Below are 14,128 nucleotides of genomic sequence, written 5' to 3'. Positions count from 1 at the left end.
ATGGTAAACTATGACTGGCCAGTCACTTTGCTACTCTCATAGCACCGGGAAGAAAATCACTGTAAAGATGAGATGGATTTGCTAATAAGCACCGTCTTGATTGATTCTTTAAGTGAAACCTGAACTTGCTGTAGATCACACAGGCGTGCAAATAGCAGACAAACAGGCAAAGTCATGTCCTATGTATTTGTATAGACCAGAATACAGTATTATGAAATTTCTTGTATGTCCTGAAAGCAACAACCTAAGCACCCTCTGCCAATCTCTCAAAAATGCTCTGGTGTCAAGCCATCTAAGAGCATCTGTGTTCCCAGTTGTTGCCCGACACCAATGGGCTCTTGTCACCGGTTTTTCAGACGATCCAGCATACCAAATTGTCAGCCGATACGAGACGGTGATAGAGATCTATTTGACTGGTCAATGCACCAGAACAAAAACAGAAAACGAAGCTGAAAGCGTACACACCATGCTTTTTGTTTTGTTAACATTTAAATAAGCAAATAGCGTATTTTCACAACCATCATCTGGAATAAATAAAATGTGTGACTTCCGAGGTTCGTAGCCTCTCGGCAAATACTACCTGATCTGGTTTCCCAGGAGACTTGTTTGCTCTCACGCGGGCTCATTACGTATGTTCCAGCTGGACTTTGACCGTAGTTTTGGGGGTTTGTTCAACTTTGTTTTGGCCCAGATATTGTCACTTGAGGTGACATCACAGTCGGCCTTTGAAGCGCGTGTCCGTACCGTACCTGTACCTGTGCACTCAGTGATGATTCAGTGATTCAGTAGTCTGATTGTTGCTCTGGTTGTCCTTGCTTTCACACTCCTGTAGTGACTGCCTTGAGCATTTCAACAAAGTAATGTCTAGGACCATAGCCAGCTCAGGCTCAAAGGATAACTTGATTTCCACATTTCATTGTTTCACACACAAAGCAATCATTTAAGTGAGAAAAGACTTTTGCATTTATGTGGAATGATTGTCACATGATTGTCACACATTTCTAAATTAAATAAAATTTCAAACAAATGTCCGATGTGCGACAGAAAGTGAGCTAATGCTGTCTCTGGGTGGTGAGATGGTGGTAGCTGTCAGGGTTGAATAATGATGAGGAAATGATTGATTGTTGATAAATGAGCTTAGTGCTGACTAAAAAGATTGACTGCTCTCCGTTTGTTTTTTTTTTTGTTTTTTTCTTTTTCTTGCATGTGTGCTCATGCATGATTTTACTGAATTGCCGGTATTTCTAATCCAGACATCGGAGATGATCGAACTGAGTCGACCCCTCAGGACAGCAGCTCGTCAGTGTTTCCAAATAAATCTTTATCTAATTAGAGCTGTGTCACTGTCTGACACTTTTATTCTTTCTATGGACGGCGTGAGTCTTCACACGGTCACACTAATAGGAAGCCATTTATTGGGTCTCACTGCTGTGCAAAAGTTGAAGTCGTGTAGAGAAGGGCCTTGCGCGTGATGTTCATTCATCAGGATTTTCTTTTATCTGCAGCATCGAGATTCCCGGATGAGTGATGTCACGTTTTTTTCACAGAAACCAGGCCTGTTCGCGAGCAGTGTCAGAATAGGAGAGTGCAACGTCGAGCTACGGTTCCAGGAAGCTGTCAGATGAACAGTGTGTGTAATTAATGTGATCTCTCCGGTCGTCTCTCTCTCTCTGCTTCTCTGCGTCTCTCTGTCTCATCTTTGGATCGATTTTAGTCTGGGTTGCACATCCTGAGGGGAGATGTGCAGGCATATTAAAACCCCTTGTCTTGCCTCATGACAGATTGCTACGTGCATTAGGATGAGAGCTATAGCATTCTGCTGCCACCTTGCACCCTCACCATGAAATATACAGTATAGCGTCTGGATTTTATAGAGGGAAGAAAGACATCTGCTTGGTTCATCTTCAGCTTGGCTTTCATTTTGAATTTAATGGGTGATTAAACAGTGATTATGTGCCACATAATCACTGTTTATGAAAAAACTGGGAACTGTAAGATAATAAGTAAGGTAAGTATGAGTCAATGTTCCTCTCGTTTTCATTTACACATCTAGATCTCATCTAGCCATCTCAACATTCCACACCTTCTACTGACTGGAATTCCTGCTCTGTTTCACACTAAATACCAGTACATATGAACCCATAATGACGGTTTCCTTTTAAATAATAACACCAGGAGATTATGTTAGCTCACAATGGGAATATACACTGATCCGCCACAACATTAAAACCGCTGACAGGTGAAGTAAGTAATCTTACTAACCATCTTATGAGGATTCAATGTTCCGCTGGGAAGCTTTCGGACCTGGCATTCGTGTGGATCTTACTGGAAGATCTGGAAGAACCTGCTGGTCTTACAGACAAGCCCACCCCATAGCAATGACACTCCTTGGCGGTAGCAGGATGCACAAAAGCGGTTTAGGAACAACTTAAAAAAACAACAACAAAAAAAAAAACAACAGCACAAGATGTTGACCTGGACTCCAAATTCCCTAGATCTCAAACTGATCAAGTATCTGAGGGATGCACTGGAAAGTTTTATCCACATAGGTCCTTGCACTCAACCTATGAAGACTCCCACCAACATCATTACCAGACATGACACCCCCAGAAGACTCATGAATGGACACTGGCCTTCCAAGTCTAAAACAAGGGAGACATACACAATCGTAGGAAGACAGTCATAATGTTATGCCTGATCAGAGTAATTGACACATTATATGGCCCAATGGTGTACAGTAGATGTGTTTAGCATTCAAAATCACCCCACCCAAAAGCACAAAAAATTAAATTAAAAAATCCAGCGTAATGATAACAGATATTGTAACTCTATTTATATAGTGATATATAGAAAACATTAAAATTACAAATAAGGTGCCGTACGTTAAATTATACGCGATAAGGCATATAACAAAAGCAAAGCAAAAACAACATAGCAAAAACACTTGCAGTGACCGAGGCATTAAGTGTATCTGATATGTGTGAAAGCAAAGAACAGTTTATTGCCCACTTGTCAACTGAAAGTGGCAATACAGTAAAAAAGAAACGCCCTTTCGTGCTGAGCAGGTCTATTGTCTGGAGGAAATACCTTTTGTTATGCAGGAAATGTCATGTGGATTGTAAGTGCCTTTTATTCCACTTTGGGCGAACAGGAAATTAAACCTAAACTATGATTCAGCTATTGTATAACAGCCTGCCAAATGTTCAGAGATTTAATATTTGTTAGACTTTTTTAAAACAATATCGTAATCCTCCCCTCCCCAAGTTCATTACTGAAGGTAAAACTATGATTTGGAGTCTCTGACCGTCCGTACACTCAGGCATTCGGTGTCCTTTAGAGCGTGGACACACTAGTCAGAGTCAGAGGGAATTCCCTGACACACTGTTAGGTATTCTGGGAATCACCCCTCACGCAGATTCCTGCTTTCATTTTGGTGTTTCCGTGCTAGACTGACCTGTACGATGGACTGCATCCCAATTTCCGACTTGTAGAGTACGCTTACGTAGACTCTGTTTCCTTCTCTCATAATTTGCTCTACGTCTGTTTCCTGGGCAGAAAAGCCAGTGGCAAAGGTGACATTCCGCACTCAGTGATGACAAACAGAGATGCATCGTCTTTTCAAGCCTTTGTTTACCTCATCCCTCTGAGAGATGACTGTCTTGGTACGTGTGCGTTTGTCACACCGCGCTGACAATGCTACCGACACAAAGATGTCGACCATTTTGTGAAGAAGGCTTTACTCAAGGTGTTATTAGTGGAGTTTTGGGATATTATTTTCCATATAATCACATGTTGTAGTGATGGTGTTTACAGGTCTGGCTGAGCCCTATTTAAAGTGTCTGTCTGTGCTTCATGTGAACAACCTAAGAAGCTGTTCACGTTATCACCAGTTTGCTGATTACAGTGAACACTGTTTGCATTCGAGATAGTTTCATGCGTGTGTTTGCTGGCACGCATGAGGAGGCGCCACAGGGTTGCATAACGATGAACACATTCTCCTTTGACAACAGAGTGAGAAGCAGTACATCGTCTGGGTGTTTCCTCTGCAATTCCATACTTTATGGTGGCATGAAATGTGTATGTGAGGGACTCAGATGTGCACAATGATTGTGTCTGTGTGACTCATACATTGCCTGATTCTGTGTGTCATGTCACCATGGCATTACATTGATTCTAAACCTGTTGTCAGTTGTCTTGGTTGTGTTTCTGGTGCTTCTAAGTTGAGATCCCATTAAAGCCATTCATGAATGCCAAGTGCCACTGGGACTGCATTGATGCTCCTTCTCATATGGTGACTACCTATCACCAGTCATTAAATGATTCCCAGTAAAGGATCAAATAATGGACTAACTAGGGCACTATTCACATGTAATGTCATGAAATTCGCAGTTTGACTTTCTTTCTTTAGGATCAATGGATTTTATGTCTTTGCGCCACCAACAGCCGTTCGCCCATCCCCTTCTTGTGAATGAGGTGTTTCAGGAAAACTTTGGCGGCATTTCCTCAAATTGGACACAAATAACTGCTTGGACACATGATGGAACTGATTAGATTTTGTGCTTTCTTATGAACACGGCCCACATCTCAGGAGCGTCTTGAGGATATTTGAATTCAAATTAGTCAAAAACGTTCACACAAGAATGTAGTAATTAGGATGTGGTGCTCAACGGACATAGTTTTTGTGTCTGGACCTCCTTTGGAGCCTTGACTTAACATGCCATATGTTAATTGGGGAATGGGATGACACAGCTGACACAAATTGTCAGTTAGGAAACAATAATGAAGTCCAAAAGGCCGTGAAACATTTGTGCTATTCTGCAAATACACTACAATGTTTACCCTGCGTACGCCCTGGTATATGACTATGGACAGACATGGGAGCCTTATAAACGACAGCTTTACATGTAGGTGGAGCCATTATTCTAGTTTGACCATGGAACCATGTCTTTAATCTCTGGGATCTTGCTGATAGAACATCAAAAAGGCCAGGAGGAAGAACCGCAAGAGATTTCTGAAGTTTCAGGAAGTTGTAGCTGCTTCTGGAGACTGGAGACTGCTGACAAGGCATGAGATGTGTTGTTTTACCCAGCTACTGTTGCTCCTGTGTTGCCATGCTTCACGGTTTGCTTGTTCAGTATCAAGATGGATAGAATCAGTGGAATTCATCCTAGCTACAGTTCTGATGTCGGGCATGGTGTTACTCTGACCACAGATATTTACTCTTTGATCAGAGCTAGGCAGCTGCCAGAAATACCAAAAAAGGCAACAAGCTGTTTGACAAGGGCTGCATGTCAGTGGAATGGAATGGGGCTCAGGTTCATTACATCTTAATAGATAGAAATTTGGGAGAACAGTTTATTATCTGTTTTAGTGATGTCATAGCACTGTTTGGACTTTGAACTTGAAGGAATGAAAAGCAGCAGGCCTCTTGAACTTTAACTTTAATGCTCCTCAAGGGAAATTGCTAGGTCACAGTATCTTAGTTGCAAAAAAAAAGTGTCCAAGATGAGCTGTTGTTTTTGGACAGTTGCATGGCAACATGCGTGGATCTTGTCGCATGCTGTTGCCTTGTCCGCTGAGGAAGGATGCAAACTCCCAGGAGGACGTCCCCATCCGCCATGATGACAATTTTTCAGGTGCATTTTTCAAAAAATAAATAAATACAATTCATTATATGACTCAGATGTGTTCTTGCATCCATGCATGGGAACGTGACCAGGGTGAACAAAGGAGATAGTGGTTCAGACAGGAAGTGACTCACTCAGTTACTTGCTGGCCTGGGTTTATTTATTTGATGTACTTTGTCAAATGACTCACAGTATCACAGGCCACGTTTGCGACCACAAACAAATGACTCAACTGATGGAACCACACTTGAATGGCAATTTAAATGCTCTTGTGAATATTTCTCAGTTGTTACCAAGCCTCCTCTAAGATATGATCAGAATTGACAGCCACCATAGAAACAAACCTGTAATGGAGGCTAAAAGAATGTCACAGAGCAGTCTCGCCTTTTTTGTTTGTCACATTTCTTCTTTCATTTCTCAGAAGTAAAAATAAACTTGCATCATGTCACAGTTTAAATAACAAACACAACGTTGCCGTTGCACATTTCAACATTTGCAGCTTGCTTTGGCTCTTAGGATTCGACCTGCTGCCAGGTAATCTTTAAGATTATATCTACTCAATGAAGCCACATTTTTAACAGATAATGAATGAATGCACTGTTGCTATGGTGACCAGACTAACAACTTGAAAAAACAAATACTAAAATGTCACCTGCACAATGGCACATTTTTCATTTAAAAAAAACGACACTAAACAAAGCACGCACATTTTCACAATGCTTAACAAACAAACTAGAGGTTTCCAGTATTTTTACGCTGACATTTTTTTTTCAATGAAAGCACTGCCACCTCCAACATGTCCACCGTCAACAGTAATGTGTTGAATGGGCGTTGCGTGATGACCATGGTGCATGGGGACATATGTGTACATCAGCCACACTGACACTAGGTGGTGTTACTTATGAGCTTTTCTATCCCAAATCATCTGCTCTGCAGGTGTCTTCCACCTGTAACAGAACCTCAGTTTCCATGCAGCATCGCCTCGAATGAATTTCCCACTGGACTTATAATGCGGTGAAGGCGCTTAAAATGGCTTTCATTTCTTCATATTTGAACTTTTGTTGATCTCTTTCCACATCTCCACACCCACAGAACAGTAAGTAGACACAGGAGGATTGTCTGAGCACTGTCCAACCATGGAGGTGCTAGCTAGTGTGTGGTCTATTCACTGTGGTCTATTTTGGAAGATGGGAGAGGACAATGGATGGTGTGACTCCTGTTATCGTTGTCTAATATCTTTTCCATCCTTTCCTCACATTTTTCCTCAGAAACCGACGCACAGGGATTACCAAATTCCTCGATTGTTTATCGCGTAGCATGTTGCAGCTGCTGTACAACTGCACTTAATTCAAAATCCCTCTTTCTGAGCAGTATTTGTTCTACCATGACGTCCTTTAGCTGTACGCATTTAAAGCTTATAGCGTATTGCCTATTGCTTGTGTGCTGTCAGCAGTCTTTATCCCAGGCTGTCTATGTGTCAGGTTTCACCCTTTCACCCTTCTCCCTTCTCCACAATGCCTTATGGCAATTTGTTTACAATTCAGGACATTCCTTTGACAGAGTTATCCCCGCATCCCTGCGCGGAAATGCATCATGGGTTATTTCCTCTCTCTGTTGTTGAGTTATTTTTGTTGAGGGTGAGACCCAGGGGAAAGACCTTACTATATAAATAGGGTGATTCACAGCTGTGAATTGACTTAGTGTCTCCCTCATTGTAAATATGACCAGGGACGCAGTAAAGGAAAGAAACAGCGGCATCTACAATATTTCCTTTCACAAATGCATTGCATCTACTGAATAGGCATGAACTGTTTCTGTGTTTGTGTAGGTATCAGAAATTGAACAGACTTCTCTGGCCACTTGAGAGTAGCACATCGCGATGTAAACCTATTCTGCTTTTGTATCGACACCTGCTTTGGGAAATATCTCAGTGTTGTGTTGTTGTTTTTGTTTTATGAGAGTTTTGTCGGGTTAAGTTCTCGTATCTGATCTCTTAACCGTAACTCCAGTGTCCCATGAAGAAAATGCTTGGCAGCTAAGGGTGTGAAGAGGTCTGCAGCGATTTTTCATTTCAAAGTTGCCAAGAACCGTCTACTGACATGCTAACTACCTAGCTAGCCTCGGTAGCCACATTGTTGATCTGATTGGTTGAACTAGCATGGTGATAGATATTTCATCCAGTACCTGCCAGGTATTTTTCCAGTGTCCAAGTCCAGCCTCTCAGATGAGTCACTGTTGGATGTCTGCAGGGCACTGAGAGAACCTTGTCTTAGGGTGATCTGTGAATCTATACCAGTCAGCCACAACATTAGAACCACTGGTAATGTTGACCATTGTGGGACAATACAATGTTCTGCTGGGAAACCTTTGGACCATGTATTCACCCACCTTCACCATTCTGTCGCCAGACACCACAAGACACTCAGAAGTCTCAAGTCCATTCTCTGATGAGTCACAACTGTTTGCAGGCACAAGGGAGACATATACAACATTAGGAAGGTGGTCATTTTTGATTAACTACTTAAAACCAAACCTCCTTTCCAGTCATATAGAACTTAAGGTTTATCTTCACAGTCCATTAACATTACTCTCCCATGGGTCCACTTGATATCTTCAGCTCGGGTTAATGTGTGTGAGGTTATGCAGCAATTTAGGAATAAGTGTTAATCATTAACCCTTTGCACACAGCAGTTGCTTCGCAGTGCAAGTTTTACACGGTGTCGCATATTTACACTCCAGGATATACTTCATTGCTCTGGCCGGGCTTCAAGTAGTAGCTTTAATGCACTGACCTGCACTGGCTTCATCACTAGAAGCCTGGTGAATTTCAGTGGACCTAGTTAAATGGCCTGATTGCATACTATATATAACTTGGACACTCTTTCACCTCAAAAACATTTGTCCCATTTCTTTGCAGTGCATTCCAGAACTTATATACACTCCTCTTTTCCAAACAGCCACAGAGACTTCAGTGTTTGTGGCACTGGTCCAGTACACGAAAAAGCTGCAGCTCCCAGCCTCCGTGTGACTGTGCGGTGTTGTGCTGTAGCCTCTTTGATCTGAAAAGACTGTGGCTTTGTCTCAAAGAGAGTGAATAAGCAAAGCTCTTATTTTGCTTAAATCTTCCCGAGGGCCTTACACTCAGCTTCATGAATACTCTGATATGACAATAATTATTTAATTAAACAGACCTGCTACAGGGTGCACTTGATTAATTTAAATTCTCTCACTTGTGCGCTTTGTTGCCTTTCAACTTTACACCCCCCTTTTCCTTTGTTGCTGCCCTGAAACTTTAGCTTTCTCAAACACTCACACGTACTCGCCAGTCGAGGTATTATTATGGAGGGCGGCTCTGACCTGCGAAGGAGGAGGCGGGGGGAGAGACTCCAATTCTGTTGATCCACGCAGCATGACGTGTTTGACAGGGAGAGCGCAGAAGGAGCAAAGATAGCAAGAGAAAGTCAAGGATCGGTGGTGTCAAACCGAGATCAAAAAGGCAGAGAGCAAGTTAGCTATTAAAGAAAACCCGTCGGGAAGAGTTTGAGTAGCAGCGGTTTGGACGCGGCTGGAAATCACCGGAATGGAGTCCTTCTACTCTAGTAAAGGTAAGCCGGGAAAGGAGGGAAGGTAACAAAGCTAAAAGGTAAAGTGATACAGGTGGGGAGCAGACGGAGAGGGAATGTCTGGGGGTGGGACTGCACATGTGTCAGACTGCAACGCAGCAGCATGCGTGTAACAGGTGTCTGAATGAATCGGCGGCCGGCAGGAACTCACTGGAGCCAACTTTGCTCATTAGCTTAACATAAATGCATGCTGTATTAAGTTCAAGTTAATTCAACGTCAATACATAATGAGGATGAGTTTAGTGAATGCATCCTATTAAGTTTGCAAAGCAGCATAATCAGCATTTCAGCATGCTACCTACCTACCCGGCATGAATTTATATATCATGAAAACTGTCCAGAGAGCCCCTTGATTTCTAACTTTAAGAACATAGCATATATCCCAGACAGATACAGAAATTAAAATGCATTACACAGTTAACCTTTGAAAATATGCATGCGGTGGTGTCTGTGTGTATGTGATAATCCAGCAAACTTGCTAAGATCATCCAGTAAGAAGATGTGGGAATTTGATACAGTTCATCATTTAGCAGCTGCAGCATTCTGCACTAATGACGATATCATGATACAGCAGGGTATGTATGTATGGCTCGAGGGCGGCGTTGCATTTTTCTCTCTGGTTTAGCAGTCCGTCCCCTTCTAGGATTTCAGGTGCTTCTTAAATCTTAGTGAAGCTGGCGGTGAGACCATGGATTTTTGGATTCAGTTGTTCATTTATGCAGCGAAAGTCAAAACATTGCAGACTGATGTTAGAACTTTATTCTGTTTCAAATCTTATTTGGTTTTAGATCAGTCTGAGAGCTAGATATGGACATTTTTTGTAGATAATTCACAGCAATCTACTGATTAATTGATATAGAAAATGGTGTTTAGTTGCAGACCCATAAGTACTGGATTCACGCAGTATCCTAATAAGTAGGTAATGTGTATCTGCACTTGTTGAGTAACTTCCAATGCTACTGTTGTACAGCAGCTGAAGTTGTGCTGCATATAGCATTGTAGAGTAGAGCAGTGACTAGATAATGCAGTGGATGAAAACAAACAAGTAAAATGGAGCATCAGTAATTTTCCTTCCAAGTGTCGGATGCTGCAAATCTGAAACCAGTTTATATTTTGAATCTTTAACCCTTGAGCCCATAACATTTTCTGCCTGCCGTGTTTGTCACTAAATCGGTGTGTCATCCATATCTGGTAGCCTGTTTGGTTTTCATGCATCTGCTTGCACAGAACACGGGACAACAGGCTTTAAAGCTGGTAATGATTGTGTGTAGCATCACAGGGGACTCCAATTTTATTGCCACTTCTTACCTTGTCACGGTAACAACTTGTTATCTTCCCAATTGTCAGGTGTCCGTTTGTCTTAGTCTTTCCAGTGACGTTGTGATATTTTACCAGCACCAAACTCTAATTAGGAAAAACCATAGTTTTGAAAAACAAAACTCGTCTCTTTACACATCATGCAACCTCGGCTTTTACATCCTTAGGTCCAAACACTTAAAATGCCTTTGTATTGCCTGAAAAGTATGTGGACACCCTGGCTGATTTACACAGACATTTCTTCAACAGGTGTGAAAACAAATCGACTTTAAATGAATTAAATAAAATGTTCTGATTAGATGCATGCGTTTGTATGCCCTAAAACGTGAATTGGAATATACATCTTCTGACTTGTACATGTCTAATCTGCCGCAAATATAACAGTAGAGCATGAAGAATTTTTTTTTCAATAGTCTTTCAAAAGGTTTATGCCACTCCTCTCAATCTGATCTGATCAGGTCAGTCGGTTCATTTTATTGTGGTATTTTTGGATCGTTAGCAGGATATTAGTGACCATGTCATAGACTGTACATAAATATGGAGCCCACTTCCCTGCATTGACTAAAGTAACGCTATTTTCCCTCTGATATCGGCAGCACCATCTTGCGAGTTTGGTGCAAACATTTTGCAGCATAGTCTGGGAATAGATTAATTAATACTGTGCTCTCCTTTTTCCTAGTCTCACCTGCTTCACGCATTGGTTGGCATGGCAACTTCCAGTCATAATGATGTCACGTCCTTTTTCTACATCTTCATACTAACTAAAACAAAACTTATCAGAAAAATGGACACTGAATATGCATCAGTATTACATTAACTACCTTAAATAAGAGAAACCATCCTTGAAAGTTCCATCCACTAACTTGGAGGGGGGTGGAGCTTAAGACCTATACTGCAGCCAAACACCTGGGGGAGTTCTGTTTGCTTTGGCTTTTGTTTGATGAGCTGTTCCGTCATCCATCTTTATGCAGTCTTTCAGTCAGTCACAGGAATTGTAACCAATGTTGCACACATGGATATAATCAGAAGGGTTTTTAAAAAAAACTCGAAACTGCAGTCGTCCATTGATTGATGCTGCGAATCAGTTCCACTACTTTAATCAATCTTTAACTGACAAGTGATATTCTGAGTACAGCACAGACGTCACGTTAATAAATCTTGTGTTTTCAGTGTACAAACATAGAGGTTTCAGTATTAACCTATGGCCTCATAATGCTCCATCAAATATTTATTAAGCATTTGAAGGTGTAACTCTGTAGTGAATGGTCGCTGACAGCGGCCGTGCGGTCCTGCACAGATTTATTGCCTCGGCTTCACTAGCCGCTCCCTAATTTGTCAGTTTATGTCCCCGTTTCAGCAGCCGGAGCAGTATATTACCCTCCTTGTGCTCTGCTGAGTGCAATGATGCCGTTCTGCTGACTCTCAGTCCAGAACCCACAGAGAGAGGATTTTTTCTCGCACTCAAAGGCCTTTTAACTGTCATACTCTCTGGGATTACCGAGGAAAAAAGACGTTCCCACTGAGCTTCCATCGGGCCGCAGCATGATTCAAAGACCTCCCACGGAGTCAGAAGAAGTGCTGCTCTGTATGTGTGCGTCTGGGAGTGTTTGCTTGGCGGAGGTTTGTCTGTCTGGCCGGGTAGCAGTGTTGCCAATGTTGTAGAAGAGACTAAAAACCAAGAGCCGCTTTCTAAGTTGCTGTAGTTGCTGCTAGGATGGGGTGGGTAATAGTCACCACCATCTAGTGGGCAGTTGGAGCCTGTTGCAGTGGTGAAAACTGCAGCTTAGGGCACTCCAGGGTTCTAAAACTGCATAATTATTTAACTCCGTAATTATAATGTAATCCAAGGTTTATTTTGAGTTGAACGACAAAAAATAACGTCTCAGTTTAACACAGCTCTTTTCTGAGCATTTAACCAGATCTAGCCGTCTTTAATAGAAGCTGGGGCCTGATCAGTTGACAAACGCACTGATCAAATTCCATCCGCTGATTATGATTTGCAGCTGAACACTGCTGAATGCTGAAAACCTAGTGAGTAGATTTTATGACCAGATTAATTTGCTCATTTACAGCAGCACTAATTAACTTTTATTCTCGACTACATGCATTTTTTTTTTTTTTGTATTTTCTTAGGTTCTAATTTCATTCACGAGAACACTGCACTCCCTCAAGTTAACGGCAGTGGTCTAGGAACACTGACATCTCTGAACAAAGGTCTAGTCAGAAGTCAGACAGATGGCCTTCAGATCAGTCAAATAAACGTGATAGGAAAAATTAATATATGTAAATTTTCCCCACAGCCATGTGCATGTGGCTTTCTTCTGCAACTTTTACCCATCGGCATTAATGCCGCTTGGTGTGCTTGGTGCTGCACTGTACTGTACTGTACTGTGTGTATCTGCATGGATATGTTTGATTTATAATGGATGGTCCATGGCATGTGGACTGAGTCGGGGAGAAGTAGTTTCTGGTTTTTGCCTGCGCTACCCTTATGAAGTGTTCTTGTTCTTGTACTTCCAGATTCCTCCTCTTCAGTCAGACCCTCTAAAAAACGGAAAGTGGCTTTCAAATACAATCCGTTCATTGCTGTGAAAGGTGCAATCATTTTTTCATCTGACACAACAAAGAAGGAAAAATACATGGGTTACTGCAGTATTTATTTTAATAAAGTAAGGCTTCTTTCTTTCTTGGCCCACAGTGTAGTCCTTGAAAAAATGCATTTTTATGTGTTACTGCCTGGCAGCAGACTGAACATCCAGGAAATGTGACCGTGGCATTCTCCAGAGCAGAGTGGGATGCTTCCACTTGCATCCTGTTGTTCTGTGTTGGTGGCTAATGGAAACTTCCTCCCTTCACTTTCTTTTGCCATGACTTCCTGCCCTGAACCCTACTTGACAGGATTTAACCTCATCTTATTAGGGCCGTACCAAAAAGGCTAAAATTGTCTAGCGTCGTACTTGTTCCTGTTCTTGCTATTAGGGTTAAAAAATAAGACATTCTTTCTCTAGACTGACTCAGTTGAGTTGCATTATGATCCTTAATGCACTAAATATTAAAATGTACTATTTGCAGCACATGAAATCATTTAAACCTTCATACCAAAATGATGACAGCAGTGCACCTGCCTCTTCTTTTCTGAGATGTTCAGACTTATAGCCTCAATCATTAAACGCAACCTTCCATAAACTCCCAGCAACCTAGCAAATACTGTTGAATTTCAGAGCGTACAATCTGATGTAGCACTTTCACGGCAACCAAATGATTGGTTGACAGAGCTAAAGAGTCGAGCAACCATGATGTAATAGTGACTAGGAATATAGCAGAGCCTATGACGGACGAGTTAGAATTATGAATGTTACTAAAATTCAGGGAAAATAAAATAGAATATTGGAATTTTTTTTGTAATTTTTGGATATTAAACTGTCAGGAAACTACTGTGAAAGTAGTCTGTGAGACTTTGTGATGTATTTGCCTAATTTCTAATGTTTTGTGAGGTATTTTCCAGAGGAAATGTTAGTGGGGCCTTTGTGTACTATGGGTTGACGGGAGGGGCCTCTCCGG

Source organism: Mugil cephalus, chromosome 11 (genome assembly GCF_022458985.1).
Source record: "Mugil cephalus isolate CIBA_MC_2020 chromosome 11, CIBA_Mcephalus_1.1, whole genome shotgun sequence".
Lineage (NCBI taxonomy): Eukaryota > Metazoa > Chordata > Actinopteri > Mugiliformes > Mugilidae > Mugil > Mugil cephalus.
The sequence above is the reverse complement of the archived record's forward strand: the minus strand, read 5'-3'. Positions refer to the sequence as shown.